The sequence below is a fragment of the Manis javanica genome, chromosome X, assembly GCF_040802235.1.
Source record: "Manis javanica isolate MJ-LG chromosome X, MJ_LKY, whole genome shotgun sequence".
Lineage (NCBI taxonomy): Eukaryota > Metazoa > Chordata > Mammalia > Pholidota > Manidae > Manis > Manis javanica.
The window spans coordinates 12,140,803-12,154,139 of record NC_133174.1 but is presented as its reverse complement, the minus strand read 5'-3'; the positions used below and the strand labels follow the sequence as shown (position 1 = coordinate 12,154,139).

The window sequence follows — 13,337 nt, the reverse complement described above, 5'->3', positions numbered from 1 at the left end:
ATGCATTATGTTTAAAGCAGTGGTTTTTGAGATTCCATCGCTTCTGGACTGTCTTCCCGAGATTTGTCCATTTCCATGTACAAGTAGGGAACAGAGCCTAGGGAGTGAGAGATTGTAGGCAGGCTGAGGCTCTGACTGGCTGTGACTCATAAAGGACTGGAGAATGCTGGGAGAAGAGAAGAGGCTTGGAAGGAGCTGTGTAGGGAAGAAGGGCAGGCTTCAGGAGGCAGGGGCCTGGACTGAGGTCAAAGTCCAGAGGTGGTTAAAGTGCTCTGAAGTGAGAGAGTTCAGGGCAGGCCGTCTGGATAGTGCGACTTTGCATGATTATTTCAAGCTAAGACAGTCAAGGCTCAACAGACTCAAGAAGAGCTTCTTATCTCTTCCTTGCCTGCCTAAAAGAAGTTAGACAGGGGGCCTGTACCAGGAAGAGAGCTATTACCAGAGAGAACTCTTTACATTAGAAAGACTTACCTGCTTGGCATGGCAAACATTTGTTGACCACACGTGCTCTTCCCATCTTCCTATGAATTCTCTTCTGCCCCTTTGAAGCCCAAGGCCCCTTCCCCCTTCTCCTTAGCTCAGGATGGCATATAAGGAGTCAGGGACCCTCATATCTTTGGGGTTTCTGTACATACAAAATTAAATTTGTTGTTCTCTCCTCTTAACCTATGTCAGTTTAATTACTTGACCAGCCAGAGAACATAGAAGGGAAGAAGGGAAAGCTTTGCTCTCTGCAGAAGGAAGCCACTAGAGGGCAGCGTTGAGGACCAGGGGAGGCACTGGAAGGGGTGGAGATGGGATGCTGCAGGGCAAGGGTGCAGAGTGAGCGCTGAGGAGTCTCCCAGGACAGGGTGAAGGGCAGATGGTGGAGGAGAAGCGGGCAGGGTAAATATGGGGCAGATGAAGTCAGAAGACCATCATTGTGCCATGTAAACTCATCTTGTCTTCCGTAAGAAGAGATGTCTGTGTACCTCTCTGTATGCAACTTTGGTTGGAGTCAATGATCTTCCAAATCTTTTTTGCTTGCATATCCCCTAAAAGAATCATAAAAAATGACATAAACCCTCACACCTTTAAAGTTGATATTTAAAATCCTTCATAAGGTTAAATATTGTAGTAATATTGTAATAGCCAGTGTACTGTAAGTATCAATATTTTAAAATAAAGCTCTTATATGGTGTACATACTGAAATTGAAGTATCGTTATGATATGACAGCCACCATCATCCATTTTAAAAGTGCAAGACAAGCTCCTTAAGTGTCAGAAGTTTTACATCACTCCTTTCGCTCCTTGGAATTATATTTCCATTTCACTTCCCCCACAGAATTTTACCCTGATGTAATGTATTTTTATGCTTGACAGTCTTCTATTGATCACCCTATCATACATGTCAGAAACAAAACATGCATGTAAACTTGTTTGAAATTTGTTTCCTATAGCTGTAAATAGTAAATAATTATTTAATATAAGGAATAACATTTTATTGGAAAAGCATCTCTTAATGAGATGGATGAAGTAGTGGTGGTAGGTCATGATCCCTCCATTACAGGAAACTTGGCCGACACTAGGATCTTGAGTTGTTCCTTCCTTTAGCATCTTGGAGATCTTTACACTCCAGGGCAATGTGCCTTGGTAAGCTTCAGAACCTCGGGTACCTGGACTTCTATGTACCATGTGTGCTAAGACAATGGTTATGGTAGCTGATATCACTGTAAATTGAAGATGTACTTTGCTTATTTCCTGGGTATCTCAGAAGCCTCCCAGAGCTTTGTGTGACTCCAGGGCAGGGGAGGGAACCTAATAATGTCAAAAATTGGACTTCCTATTACAAGCATGATGAAATGGGTACTTAAAGTCTGATGTACTTTGATTCAAAGAATACAAGGAAATGGGGTATTTCTGGTATAGTTGAATTGCTGACATTAAGATTCATGCCTGCTATGTGGGAAAAAGAGAGAGGGCATGGATTGGGTGATCATCAAGTGTGAGGTCAACTACCTATTTTCACCATCACTTAGCAACTGGTTGACCTTGGTAACTGGTCATCTGCATCTCACTGCCCGTGTGTACAGCAGGGTTGAAATGTGCCCTATTCACCCTCCTGTGTAATTGTGAGGCTTGTATGAGATCAAACTGTGCTCATGACATCATTTTATAAGCACTCAAGAATGCTTTCTTATTTTTGTTTATTTGTAAAGATTTTACTTGGAAATAATTATGGAGTTGCAAGAAGTTGCAAAGACATGTACAGGAAGGTTCCGTGCATCCTACACTCCACCTCCACAATCCGTGCTTAACTATAGTACCGTATCACACAATGCAGAGTACTGACTACTGTATGATCATGGCCTAACCACAGAACAATATCAAGCCCAGAGCTTATTCTGATGTCACCAGTTCAACTTGTACTTGTGTGTGTGTGTAGCTTCATGAAATTTCACCTCATGTGTAGCTTCGTGTAATTGCCCTCACGATATCATGAATGGAATTCTTCCATCATCATCAAGCTTCCTTGTGCTGCCTCTTTGTAGCCATAATACAGTCCCTTACAATCCCTTGCCCATGGCAACCACTGTGTTCTCCTCTCTATAGTTTTGTTATTTCAAGAATGTTGCGTACATCAAATCACAGTATGTAGTGTTTTGAGACTGGCTTTTTCACTCAGCGTAATCCCCTTGAGGTGCATTGGAGCAGATGCATGCATCGATTGTTCATTCCTCTTGTTGCTGAGTAGTGGCCCACAGTATGGATGCACCACAGTTTGTTTAACCATTCACCTATTTAAATACCTTTGGGTTGCTTCCCATCGTAGGGAATAGACTCTGTTGTCAATAGAGCTGCTATGAACATTTGCATACAGGTTTTGGAGCAAACCCAAGTTTCTGTTCGTTTGGGCTATGGGCAATTCTGGGTTGTATGGTAAATGCATAGCTAGCTTCATAAGAAACTGCCCAACTGTTTTCCAGAGTGGTTGTACCATTTTACATGTCCACCAATAATGTATGAGTGATCAGTTTTCTCTGTATCCTCACCAGCATTTACTATTTTCACTCTTTTACTTTAGACATTTCAGTAGGTGTGCAATGATACCTGATTGTGGTTTTAATTCTTATTTCTCTAATGGCTAATGATGTTGAATGTCCTTACGTGTGCATATATGTCATCTGTAAATTCTCCTTGGTGAAATGTCTGGACATGTGTTTTACCCATTTTCTAATTGAGTTTTTTTTTAAATATTGAATTGTGGAAGTTCTTTATATATTGTAGATATAGATCTTTTGTTGGATATGTGGTTTGCAAATATTTTCTCTAAGTCCATACTTTGTCTTTTCATCCTCTTAACAGAGTCTTTTACAGAGCAAAAGTTTTTAATTTTATGAAGTCTACTTTATATATTTTTTGTTTTATGGATTGTGCTTTTGTTGCCAAGTCTATGAACTCTTTGCCTAGGCCTAGATCCCAAGTATTTTCTCCTCCAAGTATTTTTCTAAAAGTTTTATAGTTTTCTGTTTTTACTTTTAAGTCCATGATCCATTTTGAGTTAATTTTTTTAAGTAAAACTTAGGTTGAGGTTTGGTTTTTTTCTGCCTGTGGATGTCCCATTTCTCCAGTACCTGTGTGGAAAGGTTTATCTTTACTCCATTGAATTGTTTCTGCAAATTTGTCAAAAATTAGTTGGGCATGTTTGTGTGGCTCTGTTTTTGGGTACTCTGTTCTGTTCCATTGATCTATGTGTCTATATCTGCCAATATCACACTGTCTTGATCACTGTAGCTGTATAGTAAATCTTAAAATCAGGTAAAGTGATTCCTCCCATTTAATTCTTTCTAAAATTTGTTGTAGCTAACTTTGGTTCTTTGCCTTTTCCTGTACACTTTAGAATAGTCTTGTCTGTGTCTACAGAAAAACCTTGCAGGGATTTTGATAGTAAGCCTATAGATTTCAGTTTGTGGAGAATTGACATCTTTCTATGTTTAGTCTTCTCCTATGAGCATGATATGTCTCTCCATTTCTTTAGGTCTTCTTTGACTTTTTTTTATCAGCATTTTGTAATTTTCAGAGTACAAATCCTGAACATGCATTTCTAAGCTCATACCTATGTAGTGAGTGTAAATGGTATTACGTTTTCAGTTTTGGTCTCTGTGTGTTTATTGTTTATATAAATGGTGTGATCAGTTTTGTGTGCCTATCTCGTATCTGCAACCTTGTTGTATTCACTTCTTAGTTCTAGGAGGTTTTTCTGTAGATGCTTTGGAATTTTCCATTTAGACAGCCATGTCATCTGCAAACAGGGACTGGTTTTCTAGCTTTCTTTCTAAGCTGTATGCATTTTATTTCCTCTTCTTGTCTTATTATGTTTCTGTGACTCCCAGGACTGTGTTGAATAAGAACAGTGAGTGAGGACATCCTTGTTTTGTCCCTAACCTTAGAGGGAAAGCTTTCTGTCTTTCACCATTCAGTACCATGTTAGTTGTAAGTTTTCGGTAGATGTTCTTTTTCAAGTTGATGACCTTTCCCCCTCCATTCCTAATTTTTCGGCTTTAAAAAATTTTTTTAGCATGAATAGATGTTTTCAAGAAATTTAAAAATGTTAGTTATTTCTTTTAGTATTTTCAAAATGATGTTTAATTGACATCTTGGCTGTGTGTCAAGTTCTGGTAATATGGGGACACGTCATTCTCCTTGTCAGGGAGGCCAGGATATCTTGGGTGGGACTAAGGGAAAATGGAGGGTTGAGATTGCAGGGCCCCGCCAAAGGGGGTCTGCTACCCAGCTATCCAGCTGAAATCAGAATACTGAGAGGATTATTAGTTTCCTAGGGCTGCTGTAACAAATTACCACAAACTGGGTGGCTTCAAACAACACAGATTTATTCCCTACAGCTCTGGAGGCCAGAAGTGTAAAATCACGGTGTCACAGGGCTGGGTTTCTTCTGGAAGCTTCAGGGGAGAATCTGTTTCCGTGCCCTTTCTGGCCTCCAGAGGTGGCCTGCACTCCTTGGCTTGGGCTGTCTTCCTCCATCCGCACCGTTCCACCCTCTGGTTCCATTGTCACGTCTCCTTTCTTTCTCTCGGATCTTCAGTCTCTTGCCTCCTTCTTATAAGGACTCTTGTGATTGCATTGGTTTCACCAGGATAATCTCCTGAAGATTCTGAGCTGAATCACATCTGTAAAGTCCCTGTTGTCATGTAAGGTGACAGAGTCAACAGGTTCCAGGGATTAGGATGTGGACAGCGTTTGAGGGAGGGCGCATCAGTCAGCCTAGCACAGAGGGTGACTGTGGACATTATGATGAGGCATTCTAATGAGCAGGGATCTGGAATTAGACAGACTGTGGGTTAAATCTCACTCCAGCTTTATAAGCTGTGTGACTTCCAGTGAATTCTCAGTCTGGCCAAACCTTGGTTCATCTGCAAAACTGCAACCCCTTCTGTGGTAGAGATGCCAGATGCCCAGCACACATTTACACAACCCTTCTAGAGTATGCAGTTGGGACTGGAAAGCAACCTCCCAGGCAGGGACTACATTTCCCAGTACCACTTGCATCTAGGTGAGGCCAGTATGACTGCTCATGGAATGGGAGTAGAAGTGATGTGTGTCACTTTTTGGCTGAGGTGCCCGTGAAGAAGGGGTGTATTTTCCACACTCTCCTCTCCCACCTGCTGGCTCATTGTTGACTCCCGGCTGATCTTGGAAGCCTGATGATGAAGATGGTAAAGCTTCCATTAGCCTGGGTCCCTCAGTAACTGGTAGAGCAGAGTCCATCCTCCTGCTACTGCCAAAATGGATGCCCGTGTGGAACTGTAATGTGAGCCAGGAATTCATTTCTATTGTGATAAGCTACTGAAATTATAGGTTTATTCATTACAGCAGCTAGCATTATCTTAAGCAATACATCTCTACCTTGCAGGCTATTATTATCCCCTGGGACTATAAAATGAAATTGTGTGTGTAAAGCCCACGTTAAGGGACTAAGGGACTTACAGGTTGGAAAGTCATGAATTTTTCTGCCGAGAGCAGTGGTTCTCAAACTTGAGTGCATCAGAATCCCACAGGGCTTGTCAAAACACAGATGCAAGACCTCACTTGAAGAGTTTCTGATTTGGGAGGGGACCTCCCGCCACACTGAACCTCTCCCCAAGCTTATCTCTTTTGCCTGTCCTTTCTGCTTGGCCGTGACCTCCGTGAATTGGCAGTTCCATCCCAGAACTAGCATAGTACCGGGCAAATAAAAGCCCCCCAATCAATACTGAAGGAAGGAAAAAGGAACAAATTGGCAGTCTGTGTCTCCAAGGGCTGAGTTAGAGCCAGTGCTTCAGTTAAAGGGTTTGACGGATTGCCTCCTTCCTAAATAGCCTTGACTGGGGGTCCTTTGTTCCTCCAGGATCTTGTTAAGGTGAGGAGGAGTCGCAGCAGTAGAAGCCGGTGCTCCTGCCAAGCAGGGCTTCACTTTTCACTTTCGCTGTTACCTCTTCGGAACAGCTCCTGGGATTGGTGAAAGAGTTTGCATCCCAGAAAGTATATCCATTCTCCTATCGGCAAAATTTATTTTGCCTGTGCATTCTGGGGGTTTAATCTGTGAATGAATGCGTTCACTGGATCGCACTGGAGGATTCCATTTCAGAGAGCTGCTGGCCACTTGAGGAAGCGCATGTGCATGGACGGTATTCTCTCTCAGCGGGGCTTCCCTGCAGACCCTCAAGGAGAGGGCTTGCAGCACGCAGTGGTCATTGTGCCAGGGCCCGTGTGAGACTGAGGAGGTAGTCTTCTCGTGATATCATGGGGAGTGAGGGGCAGGTAGGCTCAGAAGCAGCTATTAAAGAGCAAATGTTAGCTGGAAAAGAGGGAGAGGGGTTGCAAAGAGACCAATTCTGTGTACTTGATAATTTTGGCTCTGGCAGACTCTGAATTCTCTCTGTGTGAAGGAAGAAGTTTGGCGTTAGCAATTCCAAAGGGTCCCTCTGAGTTCAGCAGCTGAAAGCTAGCCTGTGGACAGGCAGACGGCAGCTTGGGGCAGGAGGCTGCATGCTTTCATCCAGGCTGGTGGCTGCAGGCCCCGTGGGGAAAGGCCAGAGGGCCAGGAGGAGGCAGGAGGCTGACCGCCGTTGGGGTTGTCTGCTCATGCTCGGCCCCTGCTCACAAACCCTCCCAGAATTCTGACAAGACTGGGCAGCCTTTCCCTGATCACCGCCCACTTGGGTCACCCGTAGAGGCCTGAGCTATATCCGATTTCAATTTCTTGGGTTAATTTATACTCTACTCTAAACAGACTCTTGTAAAAGCTGAGAACCAGCCAGGACAAAGAAGCTGTTTTTCCATTGCAGTCTTTCTTCTGATTGGTAATGAGTGAGCTTTTCAATGACTGAGATCCTAAATTTTGCCCCCGGGGGATCTGGAGGGTAGGTACCAGGGAGGAAGGAGGTGAGGGACAATTCAGAGAGAGCCTGTTCCATGCAGTTGTATCGAAGCAGGGGAAGGGGCATGTTGTGCCCCGCTTTGTGCCTGGGGACCTGGAGTTTGACCATAATTCACAGCACCGTGCAGTGTGGGAAAATGTAAACATGCCTATGTGGCCAGCCTAGGCCTCTCAAACTCAAGTTGACTGCTGCCTAAATCCCCTTGCCCCACCAAGTTCTCACTGTAAAGCTCTTCTCTAACTGAGGTTTTTAATTTTACTTTGGGTATTTGGGGAGTTGTGGCTTTTTATGTGGTAATTTTCTGAGAGCTCTATTTTCCCTATTTCACATCATTGGTAACGTAGCGTATTTGAGCTCCTGTACGGCTTTTCTCCAGGAGTCATCTACACTGCTAAGAGGAGCCTCACCCTGCATCATCTCCACCTCTTTTGTGTTTTGTTTTGATTTTCTCATTTTTATTCTAAAACTTTCAGAACTGCTTTTCCTGCTCTGGGTTTTTGAATATCAGGCCAACCAAAGATTTGATTCATTTGTAGGTTCGTTTCTTCATGTCCCCATCGAGTGTCCATTGATGTCTTGGAATTGTGGGGGTTTTGCGTCTCTGTTTTAATTTCCCCATCTTTCTTCCAGACACAGTAGTAAAATGAGAGGTTATTGAATAAGCACACATGATTTTATATATATGTGTGTGTGTGTGTGTGTGTGTGTGTGTGTGTGTATGAATTCTGTGTTTGTGATTGCTGAGAGATTACTTTTAAACATTCTCTTTTGTTTTCTAGTTAAATGTAGTTTATAAATGGTCACTGTGGGTTTGGCACCTTTAAAATAGTCAAGCTTGAACTGAGGTTTGTTTTCAGCTCTACTGAGGTATAATTGACAAAATTGTAAGCTATTTCAAGTGTACATTGTGATGATGTGATATACATATACATTGTGAAAGGATTCCCCGATTTAGTTAATTAACACATCTGTCACCTCACAGATTTGTCTTTTTAAATGTTTTTCTTTTGTGAGAACATTTAAGTTCTGCTTTCTTAGTAAATTTCGATTGTACAACACAGTGGTTATCAACTGTAACCACCTTGCTGTACATTACACCCTCAGGCCTTACTCATGTTAGAGCTGAAAGTTTGTACACTTTACCAGCCACTCCCTATTACCCCCCCACCCCCGGCCCCAAGCCCTAGCAACCATTTTTGTACTCTCTGTTTCTATGACTTTGACGTTTTTAGATCCCATAGAAAAGTGATACCATGAAGTATTTGTCTTTCTCTGTCTGGCTTATTTCACTTAGCATAATATCCTCAAGGTCCATCCATATTGTTGCAAATGGCAGGATTTCCTTCTTTCTCATGGTTAAATAATATTCCATTGTGTATGTGTGTGTATTTCACATCTCTTTTTTCTTTGACTGTGCAGACATCATTTATTTAGCACCCCTGAAGTTCAAAGGATAGTACTAGGTGTTATCAGGGTTCAGAGATGAATACGCATAAGCTTAAGGAGCTCACAATCTCATGATTATGGGACACCAATAATAACACCAGTAACAACAACATCTAATATTTCTAAACATTAAAAATGTGCCAGTATACTAAACACCATTGAATAGTACACTTAAAAATATGTGTCAGGCATTTCACATACATTTCTCATTTATTGATTTATATCTTTAAAAAGTTTAGATATAATTGACATCTAACATGATGGTAGACTCAGGCGTATAACATAATGATTCAACATTTGTATATTTTATGAAATGACTACCCCATTAAGTCTGCAGTGCCTTGTTCTACCTGGCAGGATTATGTAGGTAAAAGAGATGGTGCTGCCAGGTGAAGGCTAACAGAGTGATGGCAGCTGGCAATGTGCAGTTGTCCCTTCGTGGCTTCTGTAGCAGGGCTTCAAGTGGTCAGTGCCAAGGTGGGTGTATCGGGGCTGGACACGGAACGGGCTGAGGCTAGATACCAGACGCAACAGAGAGACAGGAAGGCCAAGCCAAGTCATTGGACCTTAGGTCAAATGAGCAGCGATAAGTTTCAGTGGGAAGAGCAAGGTTTTTGGGACACATCGAGAATCAGGATTGATGTGAATGGAGATGGGAGAGGAGGAATTGGTAAGGTCATCCTGGAATTGTGCTGCGCAGTTTTGGGATTTACTTGGACCTTTGAAGGTTCTGAAAAGTCTCTGTTGGCTTTAAAGGCACAGAACTCTGAACCTGACTGAGTCAGTCTATTAAACAAGGTGAGTTTAGGACCAGAGAATCGGGATTTGGTGGACCAGGATTGGTGGCAGCTTGAAAAACCAGGAGAGGAGTGACTTCAACATAGGCATGGAAACAGGGGCCACACAGCACTGAGGACAAGGCGAGGGAGGTCAGGCCCAAGCCCTGAGTCCTAGTGTAGCGTGAGCAGGACCAAAGGTGGGAGGAAGCACTGTCTGAGCCTGCGCCCAGGAAACCCAGAGGCAGAGATGACGGGAGGGAACTATTACAGGGGAGCCCAGAAGCAAATGGGCCACGGCCAGCATTCCTGCCCCACCTTGCATCAAAGGCCCTGCACCCTGGAAGTGCTAGGGCTCGCCAAATACCTGGGGTGGGGGGAATAAAGAGCCTGTGGAGGCTGAACTTAGGAAGCTAATTATGCACTGGGGATGACATCAGTGTTACCCTCCGTCACTCTCTGTCTCTTCTGATTCTGAAAGCCACATAGCTTACCGCCTTGCCACTCAAAGTGTGGTGGGGGACCAGGAGCACCAGCAGCATCTGGGAACTTATCCGAAATGCAGACTCCCAGCCTCCACTCCAGACCTCCTGCGTCAGAACTTGCATTTTAACAGAAGCCCCTAGTTAGGGCTACTCCTTTGCACTGTACAGTAGAGAAGGGCTTGTTTATTGCCTAGCACCCAATCATCTGGGAGATCCAAATTTTATGTCCTTTCTGCCAAAAATTGCCTACTCATGGAACTCTCATCTGTTTCCTGGCTCTCAGGAATGACTTATTTTCTCATAGGGCAGTGGTTCTTCACCCTGGCTACCCATTAGAGTAGCTTGAGGAGCTTCTTAAAATACAGAGGCCCAGGCCCCACCTGGGGTCAGTAGAATCTGACTGAGGGGCTGAGATGAAATTCTGACTCAGTTGGTGTGGGGTGGGGCCCAGGCATCAGGATTCTTAGAAGCTCCTCAGGTCACCAGTGTATCACCCTGGAATCCTGGGCACCGGGGCGAGCAGGAAGAGGAAGAAGCAGAGGCATGTGGAAAGGAGGAGTGGAGCATCCTGGGACCTCAGACGGGCCAGTAGTGGAAGGGCCCTGCATCTCGAGGGTCAGGAGTTCTGTGGCAAGCTCATTGCTGAGCAGTCCTCAAACAGCACCCCCCCATCAAGCCACCAGCCAAGGGTCTTGGGCCCTTGTTATCCTCCAAGAGGCAGGTTGTGGACGTTGGCCATTTGGGGTGGTAAAGGGGGGTGAAGGGAAAGCCTTTAATCTGAAGCAAGAGGGACCTAATCAGAACCAGTTGAAAGTCCACCATTACTACTGTCACAAAAGATCATCTGGCTCATGGGAAGGTCACAGTCTTGCCCATTCCAGTCCCTGCCTGCTCTCCCTCCTGCCTGTAGTTTGGCTGGACCCCCATGGGCTGGTTCAGCCCATCAAGGCTAGAAGATACTTGGGTGCCTGTCCATAAGTGACCTCTGGCTGAGTGGCAGATCTTCCTTGTGGCTTTGACGTGATGTCGTTCATCTGTCTCTCTGCTTTGCTTCCTGCTCTCAACACGCTGGGCCTCTCTCAGGACTTGTGTTGCTGCCTAGAACTACAACTCTGCCTTGTTTGTATTTGTCCTTTTCCCAGTTTCTTTACCTCCTTCTCTGGCATCCCAGCACATCTGGATCAAATATAGAGATATATGTATGGGAACTGCAAATTGTCCTCCTGTATATACTCTCCTTTCTTCTGTCACAAGAAAACTCTTGATTTGTGGTTAGGTACCTTTCCCAGCCTCCTGTGAAGGTAGGTGGCGCCACATGACTAAGTTCTGGAAAATGGAATATGAGCAAAAATGATGTGTCCTGCTTCTTCCCACTTGCTGGAATGTGGGCCTAAGGATGAGCCATCTTGCAGATGGATCCTAAAGAGAGATGAAGCCTCTGCCCTTGATGACTTTATTGAGTGGAGCCACCATATCAGTTTGGCCTTCTATGTGACTCAGACCTAAACTGTCTTGTTTAGGCCATTGTCATTTGAGGCCCGTTTCCCATGCTGTTGAACTCATTTCTTACCTAACTGAGTTTTAGTCACGTCCTAACTCTTAAGTGCCTATAAGTGCTGGACACTTCTACAAGCCAGAGGTAACAACTCACCAAAGCCCTGAGGTAGATGCTTATCACCACCATATATATTTACATGTGATACTTAGTCTCCAGTGTCAGTGAAAGGATCTGAGATTTCACCCAAGTCTGTGTGACCCCAGATCTCTGGCCTTTCTGTATTAAGCCTCATAGCAGTTAATACAAATTAGGCATTTTGAGTTTTTATTAAGTATATAATAGCCAGTGGAAGCCAAATGGGAAATTTCGATTTCCAAAAGGAAATCTAGGCTTTCAGAGGTGAATGAGAGCAGGCAGCTAAAGCTTGAATGTGCATAGGAATCCCCTGGGGGTGTCCATACTTAGCTAAAAATGCAGGAAGACAAAAAAAGGAATAGGTGCGCCCAGTCTTCTTAGCCCTTGGTGTTGGCCTGAGTAGCCCATGGCTAATTTCATAGTAAAACCTAGTTTTCTGATATATCATCACTTTACAGAACCTCCTGGGATGGGGTTAGTTTCAGTGGATTGATGTAGAAAGGGGTTCTCTGAGTGAGGTCCCCAGACCAGAAGCATCAGCATCGCCTGGGAACTTGTTAGAACTGGGGGTTCTCAGGCCCTGCCCCAGAGCTGCTCAATCAAAGACTGTAAGAGTGGGGCCCAGGAATCTGGGGATTTCTGCAGGGGATTCTGATGTACACTCAAGTTTGAGAAGTGCTGGTGTAGGAGAAAAAGCCTGGGAAGAGGCAGTTATGGTATAATGAAGTAAAAACTTCAACTGGAAAATGGCAACTCTACAGTCCAATCCTAGCTGTCGCTTTGTTTTCTAAATGCAGATGGAAGCACAGACTTCACGAAGGAGAATGAAATGCAATGGTATGTTTAGTATATACCAGTTAAGAGCCCATCCTCTAGAGCACAGTCATCTGGGTTCAAATCCCAGCCCTGCATTACTAGCTTGGACAAGTCACTCCTTCATCATCTGTTAAAGTGGAGATAATAACTGTGTACCTATTCTCACATTGTTACGAGGATTAAATGAGGCGACTTTTGTAAAGCACTTAGAAGAGTGTCTGGCACTGACCAAGTGCTATAAAAGTGTTTGGTCAATGATAACACTAATATATGCAGTACCTAGTACACATAGTGATGCTCAGAAAATATCTTGTTTAAGAAAGAAAACAGAGCCAGCTGGGATCATGGGGAGAGAGGAGTAGAAGGACCACTATTCCTGAAATAAGGCAAGATGCCAATGGCCTGAGACCATGAGAACTGGCCTTCCCACATGAAGCCCACCCTCCACCCCCACCCCAGGGCACCTATCCCAGCGCAGCCTAGAGGTATGTGAGAACTGCTTGGCTGCTGTGGTAGGATTCAGCAGGCATTTGGTGGAGCTCGTCCCCTGGATGGCCCAGCATTCCTGCAAAATGCCCATTTGGGCTTGGGATTAAGAGTGGTGGAGAGCTGGCCAGTGCAGTGGAAGGCGCCGCTGCCATCCCTCCGGAGTGCTGAGTGGATCCCAGAGGCATCACGGGGCTTAGGACCTCAAGGAGAGGCTGGGGCTGTGTAAAATGTAACTCCTTTAGGGTTTTTATTTATTTTATCCTATTATCAGTA

At 44.3% G+C, this 13,337-nt stretch overlaps 1 protein-coding gene across 7 annotated transcripts in view; it reads left to right on the top strand.

The window, feature by feature from the left end:
* RAI2 (retinoic acid induced 2) overlaps positions 1-13,337 on the top strand; it is a 337,772-nt gene that overhangs the window by 57,705 nt on the left and 266,730 nt on the right. The gene's annotated exons all lie outside the window — the stretch shown is intronic.